An 11,754-nucleotide genomic window follows, 5' to 3' on the forward strand; every position below is an offset into this window, starting at 1 on the left:
AATTAAAGTTTTGTTTGGCAATAACATTGATCTTTCTCGTTTGCAGGTCCTCTTTGTATTGCATACCTGCAACAGCTTGTAGTGGTGCTGTTATGACTACAGCTAATGATACTAAGTTAAGTGTTTTGGGTCAATGTTATTACTTTGAAGAACGTCAAGTTGTTGGTGAACGTTTCAACATTTTCCAAGGTTTGATAGTGGGTTTGACATTGACTTTCTTTTCATAGTTTATAATTATTTAAAGGTTGCGTTAATGCTAGAACATGTACATTGATTTTACGTGGCGGTGCCGAACAATTTGTGGAAGAAACAGCTTTGTTACATGATGCTATAATGATTGTGCGGCGTACAATTAAACATGATTCTGTTGTTGCTGGTAAGTCAAAATACAAATTGAAAAAAATGTCTAATCTTAAATTGTTAAGTAATATTATGAAAAGATTGTTTGCAACTCCGGAAGAAAAAACTATAAAATTTGTGTCAGTGAAATGATAATTATTGCTTTTGGTTGCTAGTTTTGGGGCATCGTCTTCGAGTGCCTTCTAATCGTATAAGCCGTTTCTTTTGCCAACTACCTGTAAGGCGTTAAACTGATCAGTAACGTCGCCGTGGACTCGTTCAGTGTAATGTAGCTCAGTCCTATCACAGAACAATCAAAACATGTTTGTACACCAAAGTACACGAGGGACTCAAGGGGTTGATAAGCGACATAGCTTTATAGCTTCAGAGTTTCCCCAACCCAATTGTCAACCTCATATATGCGAGAGGAATCCTATTACAAATATGAATGTATCACACACATATTTAGCAGGCGAGGCTCTGGCGACCCCAAGTTCCTCGTGGAACTAGGGGGTGGGGCGGATTGGCTTAGAAGGTTTAATGTGATCATATGAATCGTTCCCGAGATGGTCGGGCTAGTACCTTAATGGTGCATTGTTACCAAAACGTGCCGGATCTATATCCGGCAAAGGACCATCACCATTGATAACACTCCCCAAAACTTTCGGGGAGATTGTTGTTGTTGTTCAAGTGAAGTAAAAGGTGGTGGGATATTCTTTCCACGGACTGTAATCAAATTATCTTTACGCAGGAGAGCCACATGTAAAAAGAAGGAAATAATAAAAATGCTAAGTTCGGGTGTAACCGAACATTTCATACTCAGCTGAGAGCTATGAAGACAAAATAAGGGAAAATCACCATGTAGGAAAATGAACCTAGGGTAACCCTGTGTTTGTATGACATGTGTATCAAATGGAAGGTTTAAAGACTATTTTAAGAGGGAGTGAGCCATAGTTCTATAGGTGGACGCTATTTAGGGATATCGCCATAAAGGTGGACCAGGGCTGACTCTGGAATTTGTTTGTACGATATGGGTATCAAATGAAAGGTATTAATGAGTATTTTAAAAGGCCGTGGGCTTAGTTCTATAGGTGGACGCCTTTTCAAAATATCGCCATAAAGGTGGACCAGGGGTGACTCTAGAATTTGTTTGAAAGATGTTAATGAGTATTTTAAAACGGAGTGGGCCTTAGTTCCATAGGTGGACGCCTTTTCGAGATATCGCCATAAAGGTGGACCAGCGGTGACTCTAGAATTAATTTGTACGATATGGGTATCAAATGAAAGGTGTTAATGAGTGTTTTAAAAGGGCGTGGGCCTTATTTCTATAGGTAGACGCCTTTTCGAGATATCGCCATAAAGGGAGACCAGGGGTGACTCTAGAATGCGTTTGTACAATATGGGTATCAAACGAAAGGTGTTAATGAGTATTTTAAAAGGGAGTGGGTTTTAGCTCAATTGGTGGACGCCTTTTCGAGATATCGTTATAAAGGTGGACCAGGGTTGACTCTAGAATGCGTTTGTACAATATGGGTATCAAACGAAAGGTGATAATGAGTTTTTTAAAAGGGAATGGGCCTTAGTTCTATAGGTGGACGCCTTTTCGAGATATCGCCATAAAGGTAGACCAGGGGTGACTCTATAATGTGTTTGTACGATATGGGTATCACATTAAAGTTATTAATGAGGGTTTTAAAAGGGATTGGTTGTAGTTGTATATGTGAAGGCGTTTTCCAGATATCGACCAAAATGTGGGCCAGGGTGACCCAGAACATCATTTTTCGGTTACCGCTAGTTTATTTATATATATAATACAACGAACAGTATTCCTGCCATGATTCCAAGGGCTTTTGATTTCACCCTGCATAACTAGGTGTCACACCCATTTTACAAAGTTTTTTTCTAAAGTTAAATTTTGCGTAAACAAACCATTCCAAATACCATGTTTCATCCCTTTTTTCGTATTTGGTATAGAATTATGGCATTTTTCGTAATTTTCAATATCGAAAAAGTGGGCGTGGTCATAGTCGAATTCGGCCATTTTTTATACCAATACAAAGTGAGTTCAGATAAGTACGTGAACTGAGTTTAGTAAAGATATATCGATTTTTGCTCAAGTTATCGTGTTAACGGCCGAGCGGAAGGACAGACGGTGGACTGTGTATAAAAACTGGGCGTGGCTTCAACCGATTGCGCCCTTTTTCACAGAAAACAGTTATCGTCCCACAATCTGAGCCTCTACCAAATTTCACAAGGATTCGTAAATTTTTGTTCGACTTATGGCATTAAAAGTATCCTAGACAAATTAATTGAAACAGGAAGGAGCTACGCCCATTTTGAAAATTTCTTTTATTTTTGTATTTTGTTGCACCATATCATTACTGGAGTTGAATTTGTCCATAATTTACTTATATACTGTAAAGATATTAAATTTTTTTTTTAAATTTGACTTACAAAAAAATAATGTTATAAAAGTGGGCGTGGTCGTTCTCCGATTTTGCTAATTTTTATTAAGCATACATACAGTAATAGGGGTAATGTTCCTGCCAAATTTCGTCATGATATCTTCAACGACTGCCAAATTACAGCTTGCAAAACTTTTAAATTACCTTCTTTTAAAAGTGGGCGGTTCCACGCCCATTGTCCAAAATTTCACTAATGTTCTATTCTGCGTCATAAGTTCAACTCACCTACCAAGTTTCATCGCTTTATCCGTTTTTAGTAATGAATTATCGCACTTTTTCGGTTTTTCGAAATTTTCGATATCGAAAGAGTGTGCGTGGTTATGGTCCGATGTCGTTCATTTTAAATAGCGATCTGAGATGAGTGCCCAGGAACCTACATACCAAATTTCATCAAGATACCTCAAAATTTACTCAAGTTATCGTGTTAACGGACGGACGGACGGACGGACATGGCTCAATCAAATTTTATATACGCTGTGAGTTAATATACTCTGTGAGCTCTGCTCAACTGAGTATAAAAATATAGCCATCGTCTCTTGTAATCAAATGTTAGCAGTGAAATCTGTTATTTCAAGCGCTCTACGAATATATTTTTCGATAACACCGCTTATTGATCTTAAGTACTTATCAATCAGCCTGTGAAATATTCTGTGTAGCACTAATTAGTCTCATGTATATCTTTTGCCGATGGCACATGTACACTTACAACATTAAGGTATGTAGAATGGGTCATAGGTCAACCAGGAGTGTCTTGCATATTGGGGTCCATACGTGCTGCTACATCGCTGGGTAAATAATGTTGTGCCGATGATAGTGGTTGCATGCATTGTATGGCTGTCTTTTAATGTAATTAAATTTGACCGCAATAGGTATAAAAATCTTCCAAATGTTTCTCAAAGCGTCCTGCATGTCCCGCTGGATCACGTTTAAGATTATCTGCTAAATTATATTCTTGTAATGCCAATGCGCCAGTACTTAGTGTAAGGAATAGTGATTCCCGAAGTGGCGAAAGAACACTTGACCTTTAGAATTTTGTCCATTTTTTCAGCTTGTTGTTGCTGTTGTTGTTGAGCAGCATTTGAAACTTGAGATTGCATTTGTTGTTGTGGTGATGCCCGCATTATTGACACAGACGCAACTCCAGGTTGTATCATTGGATTTGGCCCACTAACTCCGGCGATGTTCATTTGTTGCATGTCATGCATATTCATATTGGGATTCATTGTTCAATACGAAGTTTCTTCTTTATTGAGGTAAATACCACGATTTTTAATAGCAATAAAAGTTATTTTTATTGAACAGTATATTTGTTGCTTTTTTCTGTTTAGGGATGGAACGATAGCTTTTTGTGTTGTACGATTTCTTAGTTATCTGCTTTGGCTTAGACCATGTTTACATCTTGGCGGAACCATATAAGTGAAGGATGGACTGTGAGCAGCGTAATTTATTTTGGGCAGAGGTATTAAGTCTAAGGGCTATATTAATAGAGGTATGAAAAGTCAGGAAAAGTTTTCAGATTCTGACTCTGGATATTCATTTGGTTAGCATCTCATTTCTCTCCCTGATGGGGAGTATTCTTGCCTCAATATGTAGATGGTGTTCTGGGGACATAAGAAGACAGTCCGTGGCGGTTCTGATAGCAGTATTTTGGCAGGCCTGTAGCTTCTTCCAGTGAGTAGTTTTTAGGCTTGGCCATTATATAGGGGATGCGTAGCATGCAATCGGCTGGCCAATTGCTTTGTAAGTGGTAATGAGCATTTCTTTGTCTTTTCCCGAAGTACTGCCAGCAAGAGATTTGAGGATTTTATTACGGCGCTGGATTTTCGGTACAATTGCGGCTGCATGCTCTTCAAAATGTAGATCCTGACCGAACGTCACACCCTAGATTTTAGGGTGCAAGACAGTCGGTAGCGTAATGCCATATGGTCGACATTTGGCGCCTCCATGTTGTAAATAACGTCGCCGATGATTTGGTCGGGGACAATGTCAGGTTTTGCGAGGCGACAAAACCGGAGAGATCAGGGAGATAGCTGTTTATTTTATTACAAAGCTCGTCGATGTAGGAAACAATAGAATAGGCGTAGGAAACAATAGTGACTCCTTCTGGTGGTGAAGACAGCTATTGATATGTAGAAGTTAAACAGTTTTTTGAAAATATTGCAAAAAAAGCGTTGAGGATTTTTAATATCTTACGAGGTATCTTCGTACGTGTTTCTGAGAATGAAGAATGAGACCTATTCAAACTCAATTTTCACCAGGACAAGGACGCTGAGACTTTGATATACTTTAACATACAATACTTTACCCCTTTTTAGCACAACTATCATTTTTGATTTTATTAAATTTTATAAAATGTTTCTTCCTCTACAGTTCAGCATATCTTTTGCCAACACAGGTTGGCGATGTGTTTGCGTAGGACCGTGCCTTCGCTACTTTATAATGAATGTCAAATCCCACCAATAGATATTGCGGCGCGCGATTGACCAACAAGACGATTCCACGACACCTTTGAGTATTCTTGATCTGAAAATTAATATGCAATGAATTTGTCAACAAACGAACAACACACACTGAAATAATCTTGATTAAAAGTATCTAAGAATCTAATAATTCTTAGCTTTTTCCTACGTTCCTATTCTAAGCTTTTTATGCTCTAATTAAAAAAATATTCAACAACCGCTTAAAGTTTGCAAAGATTTTTAAAGCAATTCAATTGCCACGAATTTGTCAATAATTTTTAACCAAACCTTATAAACTAAATGTATAACAAAAAAATATCTTGAATATAAATATTTGCTGATGAATTTAACTGACAGTACCAATACCATCAACTAAATGGTCCCTATAAATATTGTAATCACATAATTTAAAACAAAGTATTACTATGAGTACCTACGTTTATTATTGTAAAATCTCGAAAAAAAGAAAATTGCATAAAGTACCCTCAATGTCAAATTATTCCACTGTTTGTATATATCGCATTCTAAACTAAAAAATATCAAAACTTAAAAAATTTTAAATCGGTATTTAAGTGTAAATCGATCCATGAAAGCATCGTGAAAAAACTTATGTTTCCTTTGTGGTTAACGTTATCATTTAGCCTGGTTTTGTTAAGAATTTTGTTATTTTTGTGGTATAAATCAACATTCAACACAAAGTTACTCTGATTATGAGTTGCAACACTTTTTGGTTTAAGTTGCGATATGTAAAATTACATATTTTTGTATACAGTTCTAAAATGTAAAGGAAAAAATTTATGTTTTTCTATTAATTAATTAAATTAATAATAATGGCGGCCACCGTGGTGTGATGGTAGCGTGCTCCGCCTATCACACCGTATGCCCTGGGTTCAACTCCCGGGCAAAGCAACATCAAAATGTTAGAAATAAGATTTTTCAATTAGAAGAAAATTTTTCTAAGCGGGGTCGCCCCTCGGCAGTGTCTGGCAAGCGCTCCGATTGTATTTCTGCCATGAAAAGCTCTCAGTGAAAACTCATCTGCCTTGCAGATGCCGTTCGGAGTCGGCATAAAACATGTAGGTCCCGTCCGGCCAATTTGTAGGGAAGAATCAAGAGGAGCACGACGCAAATTGGAAGAGAAGCTCGGCCGTAGATCTCTTCGGAGGTTATCGCGCCTTACATTTATTTATTTTATAATTATATTATCATTATAGTTCATTTTATGTAAAAAATGTGTTACCACACCTTTTTCAGGTTTAGATCAGAAAGTTGCAATTGAAGTTCTGAAAGTTACAATTCAAGTTCAGAAAAATACACTTGGAGCTCTGAATTTTCAATAGAAGTTCAGAAAATTACAATTGAATCTCAGCAATTTCCACTGAAGTTCAGAAAATTACAACTTAAGTTCAATTATAATTTTCTAAACTACAAACAGAAATTCTGAACTCCAATTTTAATTTTCTGAACTACAAATAAAAATTCTGAGCTTGAGTTTTAATTTTCTGAACTTGAATTGAAATTGTTGAACTTCAATTGTAATTTTCGAACCTGAATTGCAGCTTCCTGAACTAAAATAAAAAAGGTATATCATTAAAATTGGCGAATTACAAGTCAACTTACTCAAATTGTGAATTGCCTACTCGCGATTTGATGGTTTACTGCTTGCCACCAATAGTTCTTCTCTTTTGTTTTCTATATCAGTAATTAATTAATTAAAGTTTCCCTTAACTTTTTATGTATACAATCGCATACAATAAAATTTGTATTTATGGCTCACCAACAAGACTGAAAAACTATTCCTTCTTTATGACTTATAGTTAATAATTTACAACTATAGGCTCATTCCATTTCAAGACCCTCGGTCCGCGCAGGACATGATTTTTGATTTCGATGAAATTTTAGTATGTTGTTCATTGGTCAAAATAATGAAACACGTGTTTTTTTTTTGCCTCAAAAAATTTTTTTTTCCGGATTTATCGGCAATTGAATTCCATAAAATCCAGTCGGTATTTTATTCACCTAATTTTTCAACTGTCAATAACTTTGTCAAAAATTAACCGATTCTCATGATTTTTTCTTTGAAATGTTCGTTATTATATTTACTTTTATATAACTTTATAAACAATAGCATATAGTTACAAGAAAAATTTTGTTTAGTATTTTGTAAAAATGTATGACTTTTTTCAAAAATTCATTTCTCAAAAAAGGTTATCTTTTTTTTTGCTTAAACTTTTTCTATATTGAGTGAACAGTTCATGTTTCAACTTGGCTAAATGCCTATTCGCCGAAAGTTGTTGTTTTCGAGATATGAATTTTTGAATATTAAACATTTTTTTGCCCCATTTATTGATGCAATGCATTACAGCAGGGATGGGCCTATTTTCGGCTCCTAAATCAATTTCAGTGCCAGCGAGTGCTAGGTGATACGTATGTGTGTTTTGGGGTGTTAGGGTAGTAAAAGAATACATTGGAAATATCGTACGCTTCGTCCCAAATGATATTCATCGCAAGAAGGTTGTGGAAATACTAAAAAACTGAAATGAAAATATGCTCTCTCAACCTCGAAAACCAATTCCTAAACTGTGTTGCAATAGTACGAAAACAAAAACATACATTTTTTGGCAAGAAATACGAAAAACGGAATAACCATAGACTGAAGTCAACTTTAGCAGCGCATTATTGACATTCATTTCGCCTTCATATACATTTAATTATATGCAAGCCGATACATTTTGCAATATATACATAAAAGTATCTAAAAAAGTATTTTTAAAGTAGTAGCATTAGAGGAAGTAGTAGTAGCAAAACGTACTAATGCACGTTTCGTAAACAATCGTGGAAAAACGAAACCTTTTCAGACTTGTTGGCAGTGTTGCCGTGAGCCTAGAAAGAAATGTATCAGTTTACATATAAAAAAATGTACCAATCACATAAACAACGACTAATTTTACCAGTTTTATTATAAACATAACTGCTTTCATTTATAAATTTCAAATTATGGAGGAATTTTTAAATTTCTTCAGCTCACATACATATATCGTTAAATCCACACTGCAAAAATTGTTGGAGCATGTGTGTTTAATTTACGGCGACCATTTTTCTAATTTTAAAACTTGCTTTGTTTATGATTTGAATCATAAAGGAACTTTTTACATATTTGTGGCCTTTAGTGCGAGCAAAGAGTATATATTTGTTAAGAGGCGTCACTCGATACTTTTGTTGTTGCCAAAGCAACCCTGTCATGTCGAATGTGATTCTCAAGGAAGTTTTGTTTATTTTTCTGTAACTGCATCCTATATATTTATGCGGTGAAGTGACTTTGCATATTTACGATTTTGGGAAAGAGAATTAATTAATTAATTTAATACAATCAATAAAATAAACACAAATACCCCACGAAAATGTATATAAGGCGTTTTTATAAATACATCTGACAAAAAAAACCAACGACTACGTTGAGAAAACATCGAGTAATTTGCTTTGGCAACAACAAAAGTATCGAGTGACGCCTCTTAACAAATATATACTCTTTGGTGCGAGCGAAGCCGCCGGTAAAGGCTAGTTTATCCTAAAACGCTTAATAATTTGAACATAATAAGAGCGGTGGCAGCTCTGTTTTCCACATAGCTTGGTAACTGTTAAATATGTATTAAGCAAGATGAGCAGTGTTTGTATATTATTCTCTTCCTGTGTTTTTCGCCCCACATACCTGCACTTGATCGTCCCTCACCAAGCACTTAAATGTGCAAAGCGTGCCCGTATGAGCAAAAGGCTCATACGAGCCATTTTGCCCATTGCTGCATTACAGCATACAATACTTTGTCAAAAATTAACCGATTATCATGATTTCTTCTTTGAATTGTTGGTTAAAATTATTTTTTTAGTATTTAGTAAAAATGTATGACTTTTTTTTCAAAAACTAATATTTCAAAAAAAACGGTTATTGTTTTTTGTTTAAAATTTTTCTATATCGAGTGAGCAGTTTATATTTCAACTTGGGTAAAAATCCATTAGCCAAAGCTCGTTGTTTTCGAAATATGAATTTTTGAATATTAAACTTTTTTCGCCATATATTGATGCAATACATATCAGCATACAAGGCGATCAATGACAAATGCTTAAAAATTATTAAAATATCACATTTATTATTGAAAACATTCATTTGTTGTTATTTTTCAGAATTACAGTGATTTTGTAGTAAATCGGCGGCATATTTGCACATCACTTGCCTTCGTGTTACTACAAAATCACTATAATTCTGAAAAATAACAACAAACTAATGTTTTCAATAATAAATGCAATATTTTTTATTAATTTTAAGAATTTGGCATTGAACGCCTTGTATACTGATATATATTGCATCAATATATGGCGAAAAAAAGTTTAATATTCAAAAATTCATATTTGGAAAACAACGAGCTTTGGGTAATGGATATTTACCCAAGTTGAAATATAAACTGCTCACTCGATATAGAAAATGTTTAAACAAAAAACAATAAACTTTTTTTGAAATATTAGTTTTTGAAAAAAAGTCATAAATTTTTACTAAATACTAAAAAAATAATTTTTTTAACTATATGCAATTGTTTATAAATTTATAAAAAATTAAAAGTAATAATGAACATTTCAAAGAAAAAATCATGAGAATCGATTAATTTTTGACAAAGTTATTGGAATCGAATGAGCCTATATATATAAATATATATATATAAATAATATAATATATTATAAAAATGTTGAATAAAAGAAATGTTAATGGATTTGAATTAAAGAATTGTTTTATTGATATAGCAGTTTCAGATATAATCCAATTAAAAAAAAACGGTCGTAATACTAGTCAAAAGGCGGTCATATTAACGTAAAAATACTCGTAAAGTAACAGGTATATAACTTAAAAACTGACGGCCATTTGACAGTTAACGTAAATGTAAGAACAGTACAGCACTATAGTTTGTTTACATTTCGATAACATAATACCGTATATGTGTGAGCAGTATGGACAATTACATAAATAGGTAGGACGGAATGCACTAGTCACAAAAGTTCCCGACGCCCTGTACAAATGTTACTGAACGTTTTACGTGTTCCATTGATACAGAATTTAGTCATTTTACTAACCAATTTACAGGTACAGCTTTTGCTGGGGAATTGTAGGATATGAAAATGCAACTCTGCTTAACCCTAGTCTGTGAGACGTACGTCGTTTTAATTTTGTTCTCAGTCTCCCACAATCGTAAAGAGAGAACATTCTCATTCTCAGTTTTCTCAGCTACCATTACCAGCGTGTCAGTGGGGGGTGTTTCTCAGTAGTAACTTTTTTATTTACTGAAATATATATGACTGTTTTTTAAAAATAGGTTTAAGAGACGTATCGTTATCTTTTACGTGACTATAAATTTTATATGTAATTTCTGCCTAAAATGGTAATTTTAGCTAATATTTTTTTATTATAGTTTAAAATAGTTAATTAATTCAACTGAAGTACAAAAAAAATGTATTTCATTTAAATTTTTTTGCTATAAACTGAGGCCCTTCGAAAAAGACTGATTTTTGCAAGGACAAGTCCAAGACAAGCCAGACTTAATTTTTAGTATATTAAAAAAACAATATTTTTCTTTAAAAAATATTTAAAACAAGTGAATATATATCAAATAAATTATTAAAAAAAAAATGTAAGTTTTGTAAGGATGTCCTTAAACTTAAACACGTCTCTCAGACGTACGTTATCTTTCTAGGGTAAAAAATAACGTTATCTTTCTAGGGTTAAACGATATTTCTTTCAAATCACTCATTTCGCTCACGATAAATTGAGAAATTCTTTTTCATAATTTTTCGTCGTATTTTTTTTATTTCCTGTGCTAATATTTTGAGTTTTGAAATACGCTCTCCTTTATATTATTGGTGTGTCCAGCTGGGATAAGTTTATATGTGGCGGACGCCGTGATGTACTTGTAGCGTGTTCCGCCCAATAATGCCAGATAAGCTCTGTAAAATTACCCATAGAAATTTAAAAATGTTTGCTCATTTCCCACGTCTTAAATAAAAAAAAAAAAAACGCACGAAACTCCCACAGGGCTTAAAGTATTTATTCTTATTTTGAACGTTGTGACAGCGCGTTGGCCCAATGAAACTAGGCTAATCCTATTAATTTTTTGTTGATGGGCTGCGTTCTGTCAAGCGTCGCGATCTAAAGCTGCTCAGCTACAGAAGCGATATTATCAGCTGAGTGTTATATAATTAGAACAGAATGTACATCGCACGTTTTATTGTAAACAGATGTAAGGGAAATTTTTAGTTTTTCGATATATTATAATAAGACGAAATAGCCGGACGTTGATATTATGCATGTATAGAATATCAGGGCCTAAAATGACCAGGGTAGCTGCATTTTTGTAATGAAGCTGTATGGAAAAATAAAACTTGGTTTGCGTTTTCCCGATATATTAAAATTTCGAATTGCATCTGTTTACAATAAAACGTGCGATATATTA

The 11,754-nt window shown here is 34.2% G+C and overlaps 1 pseudogene; it reads right to left on the reverse strand.

The window, feature by feature from the left end:
* Positions 1 to 3,431: 3,431 nt before the first annotated feature.
* LOC137234144 (mediator of RNA polymerase II transcription subunit 29-like) lies at positions 3,432 to 4,027 on the reverse strand (annotated as a pseudogene).
* Positions 4,028 to 11,754: the final 7,727 nt, after the last annotated feature.

This window comes from Eurosta solidaginis, chromosome X (assembly GCF_040869045.1).
Source record: "Eurosta solidaginis isolate ZX-2024a chromosome X, ASM4086904v1, whole genome shotgun sequence".
Taxonomy (NCBI): domain Eukaryota; kingdom Metazoa; phylum Arthropoda; class Insecta; order Diptera; family Tephritidae; genus Eurosta; species Eurosta solidaginis.